Below are 7298 nucleotides of genomic sequence, written 5' to 3'. Positions count from 1 at the left end.
ATCGCATAGTATCTCAAAGCGAGCCTCCTAACTTGTCACGAAAAAAATGATATATATTCCTCTTCTTGAAAACTTTATACACCTTTTCTCCATCCTTACTAATAAAACACGGAAAGGGCTTTATTTCAAGAAAGTGTTGCACATGAATTTTATTCTTATATAAATATTAATAACTAAATTATATTCTGAAACTCAAATTTATGATATTAATGATTGATTTCACAACCTTCGGATGAAAATACACTTACCCTTTCATTGAAGGTACACTCAATAACTTCAACTTAATCAGTATTGTCAGCTGGTTGGCACAGTTTTTTTACAAAAAACAAAATGATATTATTTCTCATTTATAGTAAGAGTACTAAGTACTATATTGTCATGTAGGAGTACTAAAAATAATAATAATAATAATATTAATATTAATATTAATATTAATATAATAATAATAATAATAATAATAATAATTAAAAAGTAACACCATATATTGTCGTGTAGGAGAGTTCTATAACCTAACAATAAGTATCCACTTAGGATCGTTTTGTTGGTGGAATAAGGATCATAATCTCGGATAAAATATGAGATTGTTTTATCATAATTCCTGTGTATGTATATTTGAATTTCATGAATCGGTTTTTTAGTTTTGAACTTATAATTATAAGGCCTTCGAACCTTATAAATCATTTTTTGAGTTTCACAAACTTTTTCATCCTTCAAATTCAACAACTTTTGTTGGAGTTGTTTTGTGTTTTAAGTAGAAATATTTTTCTCTAAAAAAATAAATTTAAGTTGTATTCATTAAAATAATGTACAAATTTTTACAAAACTAGATCACTTATTAAGACAACTAGTATACGTATCTGCGCATTGCGCGGATATTTTAAAATGAATAATTTTTTAATTTAAAAATAATTAATATGACTTATTATTGAGTATTAAAATTGCAGGTGCAATCATATATAACGTTTTGATTTTATATTAATAGTTGATGCTAATCTATGTGGAGTGGGGATACATTCTTTAAAGACACCACACATTTTTCTAACAATTTCTACTTTTCATAGTATAATGAAAATTAATAATACCATATGAGGTGTTTGTTAGATTGATATTTGTGTTAATTAATTAAATTTAAAATTTATAGATCGAATTTGAACTTAGCATTAAAAATAATGACTCTAACTTTAGTAAAAATATAAATATAATTTGCAAAGCATAATGCAACCTCTTTAGCACACTCCTCTCTAGTTCAAACTTGCAAAGTAAAACGATTTTCATTTAATCAAACAAATATAAATTCATAAAATAAGGATACACAAAATCAATTTTGTTCTAAATTATTAGATTTATTTCTACAAATGCTATTTTTTTCAATATATTTTGCTCATTTCAAAATTATTATCTGTATAGATTTTTTTTTAATTGAGATTAATAAGGATAGTTGCAAACCACCTTATTTCTAAAAAAGAATGTATATAAAATTATTTTTTTATTGATAAGTATAAAATATTTAATTTTTTTATAAATTAATTAATAAGTAAAGATTACATGAAGTGAGACAGAGATGGAAGGGTAGGCTATGTAAAGATGTTTTTGTAATTTGCTAGTGTTGTTTTAATTAAAAGTTTAATTTTTTTGTTAAAATCTGCAAATTAGTAATGGAACCATTAATTAAAAAACTAAAATAGATATTATACTTTTTATTTTATTTTTTGAACAATATTTTAAAAATTATATGAGGATACACAAAATCAATTGTATTTTAAATTATTTGAATTTTGTCCACAGTGTTATATTTTTGTTCAATATGTTTTGTTAATTTCAAATTAATTATCTATATACATTATTTAGAGAAAAACATTTAATATTGAGATTATTAAGGATAGTCATAAACCACCTTATCTCTAAAAAAAATGAGATTAATAAGAATAGTTACAAATTAGCTTATCTCCAAAAAAGAATGATATTAGAATTAATATTTTTATTAATTCAATATAAAGGTTTAAAAAATCTATAAATTAATTGATAAGTAAAGATTACATGAAGGGGAGAGAAATTGAAGGGTAGGCTACGTGCCTGAGAAAATAGGCAAATTAGTTTTATCTTTTAAATTTTAAATTAGTTATTCAAATTTTAAAAACGTACACATTTGGATATAATTTGGATAACTACCATATTTTTTTTAAAAAAAAAAAAAGGGAGCCCCCAGAAGTAGTTAAGTTGTTTTTATTTTTATTTATTTTTCCTAAACTGTATTTTTTTTTAGTGTGTACCCTTTTTATTTTTATTTTTATTTTCAAATGTTAAATTAATTTAATTCATAAATTCTGCAAATTAATTTATATGCAGATTATGTTGTTTTAATTTAAAAAAAATGCAAACGTGGGGGATTCCTTTTTCTTTTTTCTTTTTAAACTGATTTTTTTTTAATTTCCTTCCTATATTATATAATGCAAAGATTAAAGAAAATAGGATAGTAATTCTTGCTTTTAGAAATCTTTTTGAAAATTAGTATAAAATCAATTTGAAAATTATAATTAGCTTAGAAAATTATAATTAGCTTTAAAATTATTTGTGAGATAGCAATTTTATTTTATTTATCTATTAATTACAATAATTTGAATTATGGAGGTTAAAAGGAAGAAAAAAGTTCTTAATCAGTTACCTATATTTTAGGAATCCATTACTATCCTTCTTTGCGTAACTCAATCCCATCCCCTCTCTCTCTCTATAGGGGTGTTCATGATTCGGTTTGGATCGGTTATTGATTAAAACCAAATCCAAACCACAATTAATCAGTTTTTAAATTTCTAAAACCAAACCAAACCAAATCAAAAAAATAACCGTCGGTTTGGTTATTGTTGGTTTGGTTCGGTTTGGTTCAATTTTTTTGGTTATTTCGGTTTGAAAGTATATAGTTTTTTGAGGGCATATGCATCTCGATAGACGCGAATTCATAGTACATAAACAATCAGAAAAGCTATTGTAAATTTTTTTAAGGAAAACTAGTCATAGAACAATTGAAATAGGACTAAGAAAACTCATTATCCTGTTAGAAGACTTATATCTAAAAAGAGAGAGCAATGTATATATGTAGTGGAAAATCAATATTAGCAGAGTTATCTTGGATAAATATATAACATATTGAATCTTGCATGTTGTGACAACTGAGAATTTTTCCTAATAAACCAAAAGAAAAAAAAAATCAATGCTCCAAATGTAAAAATCACTTAAATAATAAATTTTTGGTTGAGTTAGAATTAGGATTTTAATACTTGGGCCGAAATTTAAGTGTTGGGCTTAAGAAAATAATAAAGTTAAAGAATTAAGTTAATTAAAATTTAATAAAATATTTATATTTTATTTATGAATAATATATAAATAATTATAAAATTTATATATATAATTTAACGGTTCGGTTTGGTTATTTTTGCGGTTATTCTTTTGTAAAATCAAAACCAAACCAAATAGTATCAGTTTTCAAAATTCAAAATCCAAACCTAACTTAATCCAACCAAATATCGGTTTTTTAATCGGCTTGATTCGAATTGCGGTTCGATTTGGTTGTTTAACCATAACCATGAACAGCCCTATTAAATGTTTGAATTATCCATAACGGTAATGCATAGTTGTAATTGATTACAAATTAATAATAGGGCAAACTACATAAATCCCACTAGTTTAGGTCATAATTATTAAGATTCCCAATAGTTTCAAATATTACTTCTTCTACCATATTTCATGCTTAGGATACATGAGTTTGAATATGCGAGATACATGTATCTACTGAATTTTAAAACTAAGATATTTATTTTATTTGTTTAAATTAATTGGTTATAACCGATTTCCTTAATNCTTAGGATACATGAGTTTGAATATGCGAGATACATGTATCTACCGAATTTTAAAACTAAGATACTTATTTTATTTGTTTAAATTAATTGGTTATAACCGATTTCCTTAATTAGAGGATTACTTGAGGATTTTCAGAATATATGGACAATTGATTCTAGAAATTTAAATTAATCAAATCTCTTAATATAAGGTAGAAATCAAGGAGTGTATCTATGTTTAATTAATTTCATTTTATTATTCTTTAAAAAAATTAATTCATTAATATTATTAATAAAAGACAAAAATATGTATGGTCATATAATTTGATTAATTTAATTTAGTATCCAACAAACTAAACGACATGAGTATCATACAAGTATATTCATATGTATCATAGAAGTATATAGTATTAATTTCGTGTATTTTGCATTTGACTAGTATTAATTTCATGTATCTATTTATATGATCTAATTTTAAATTCATGCATCTTTTATGTGTATCTAGTATTAATTTGATGTATCAAGTATTAATTTCATACACTATATTCAAAAATATGTATCTCGGATACAAAGTAAGCATATACATATAATTATGTGTATCTAAATATGAAATGTTTTTTTTTTTCATAGATACATATAATTTTAATTCAGATAAATGAACTCTTAACTAGATACTTGATATGTATCTAATGGTGTATTTGATGCAATATGAAGAACTAATTCAAGATGGAAACATCGTTCTTCTCAAATTTCACAGGCAACCGAGAAGTTAGTGGGTGGTTTTTAGGGTCTCGACACTAGTTTCGGCATTCTTACCTTTGAGATACATAATCCTTCTGACTTTCTTCGAACTCTTCACAAGATGTTCATCTACTCGGAAAGTAAGCACAAAAAAATGGTCTAGAAGGCTAAGGAGTTTAAATTAAAGATAATTATTCAATACCATATTTAAGGGATTTGTGTATTTGATTAAAATCTTTAAAATATATGGAATAAATATTAAAAGTGGTAGTATGTGTAATTGTTTTAAACTAGAGGTATATATAGTATATATGGTAATGATGTATGTGTAGTTAGGTAGTTTTTCCTTAATAAAAAGCTAATCGATTAGGATATTGATTTGAATAAATACTAAAGCTTTAAACTACTCTCGAAACTGATGTATTATTAAAAAAAAATAAAAGAAAATTTCAAAATTTTGAATTTAAAAACTTACAAAAACTATAAGAAAATATATAACTATAATAATTTGATTTATTTTCTTCAAAAATATTAATACCAAATTGCTAACGTTTTACCCTGTTAGGTAGTCCCGTAGTTTACTATTTTTTTTTTGTTTGAATTATTATTTTATATATAACATTAAAACATAATTAATAATAGTTTTAAATTTAAGTAGATGTAAATAAAATAAATTTAAAATTTTGATTTTGTATCTTAGGCATATTTTGTGGAAATACAATTTCAAAAAAAAAAGATCTTAGAAGAAGAATGCGTGTAATTTCATTTTGGTTTGAATTATTATTTTTATATAACATTAAAACATAATTAATAATAGCTTTAAATTTAAGTAGATGTAAACAAAATAAATTTAAAATTTTGATTTTATATCTTAGTCATAATTTGTTAAAATTTAATTTTATTCTATAAATATTAAAAGTATGCATGCGGGTGTTTGTGGGTTAGTGAGGAAGTGGGGGTCAAGGACGTGCATGAGTTTATTTAGTTTTTTTTTCCTTTTTCTTTTCTCTTTCTTCTTCTTTTTTCTTAAAAGATTAATATAATTTATACTTTATGTTTTTTAACCTAAACATATGCTTAATATTTTGATTTAATTAAACTAATCTAATAGTATATATACTTTATGTTTTTAATTTAAATTCAATCTTCTTGCATTGTTACATTAAAAAATCTAGAATCTGCATAAGAATTATAAAAGAATTTACCACATGCATCATAAAAACGAATTAACGTATCACCATTGTATATAATATACATAAACTGAAATCTTATTTTTATGTGAATCTATGTTATGTGAACATAAATTAAAATTCAAGTGTTAGAAACTATTATTTATTTATTATTATATTTTTCAAAACTACAAATATGAAAGTGATTAATATAAAATGTATTTTTGCTTACCATCTCAATCGAAAAGAAAGGCATCAACGGAATTGAGAATCTGTTCATCAATGTCAAAAATATTGGTTGAGCAATCATTTTAGTGCAATGAACATACAATGATCCCAAAATACTTAAAAGAACACCTATATCATTTAAGTTTAATTGTTTAATTTTGTTAAAGAACGCATTTTAATATTGAGAGCAAAACAAATTCAAAATGCAGATCGCTTCATGTTACTATATCATGGTACATTTTATGAAGATCTAAGAAGTAGAATAGTATTCATATCAACCGACAACATAAATATAATACAACAAAATCTAAACATATTTCCTTTCAAAATTCAAATTTTTATAATTATAAAAAAAATTAAATTAAAAATTGGTTACTGTTTTTCAAAATTTAAATTTTTTACAGTTATTTGAAACAATAGAATTTCATTATATATATATTTACTGCTTTTTTTGTTGAAACAAGCAAATACGCTCTCTGCAATTTCTTAGTTCATGGCTATGTTTCTATTTGCAATTCCTTTGGGTGATTTTAGTGTTGTTTGAATATTTTTTTTATGATTAGTTAATGAAGAGAAGATTTCTTGGCTTAGAAGAATATTCAAAAAGAGATGTAGACGACATTGATGTTTTTTCTAAGATAAGTTTATAGTTTCTCCTATTAATTGAGAAGAGTTTGTTTAATTTTGTTTAAGATAAAAAGTATGTTTTATACTATCAATGTGCTTATTTAATTTTGAAAGGAAATATGTTTAGCTTTTGTTGTATTATAGTTATGTTGTCGGTTGATATGAATACTATTCTACTTCTTAGATTATCATAAAATGTACCATGATATATTAACATGAAGCGATCTGAATTTTGAAAGGAAATATGTTTAGCTTTTGTTGTATTATAGTTATGTTGTCAGTTGATATGAATACTATTCTACTTTTTAGATCTTCATAAAATGTACCATGATATAGTAACATGAAACGATCTGAATTTTGAATTTGTTCGACTCTCAATATTAAAATGTGTTTTTTAACGATATTAAACAATTAAACTTTAATGTTCTAGGTGTTCTTTTAAGTATTTTGGGATCATTGTACGTTCATTGCACTTAAGTGATTGCTCAACCAATATTTTTTGACATTGATGAACATATTCTCAATTCCGTTGATGTCTTTCTTTTCTATTGAGATGGTAACTGAAAATCCATTTTATATTAATCACTTTTATATAAAAAATAAATAATAGTTTCTAACACTTGAATTTCAATTTATGTTCACATAACATAAATCCACATAAAAATAAGAGTTCATTTTATGTATAATACAATGCTTATACTTT

This window comes from Solanum stenotomum, chromosome 11 (genome assembly GCF_019186545.1).
Source record: "Solanum stenotomum isolate F172 chromosome 11, ASM1918654v1, whole genome shotgun sequence".
Classification (NCBI taxonomy): domain Eukaryota; kingdom Viridiplantae; phylum Streptophyta; class Magnoliopsida; order Solanales; family Solanaceae; genus Solanum; species Solanum stenotomum.
The sequence above is the reverse complement of the archived record's forward strand: the minus strand, read 5'-3'. Positions refer to the sequence as shown.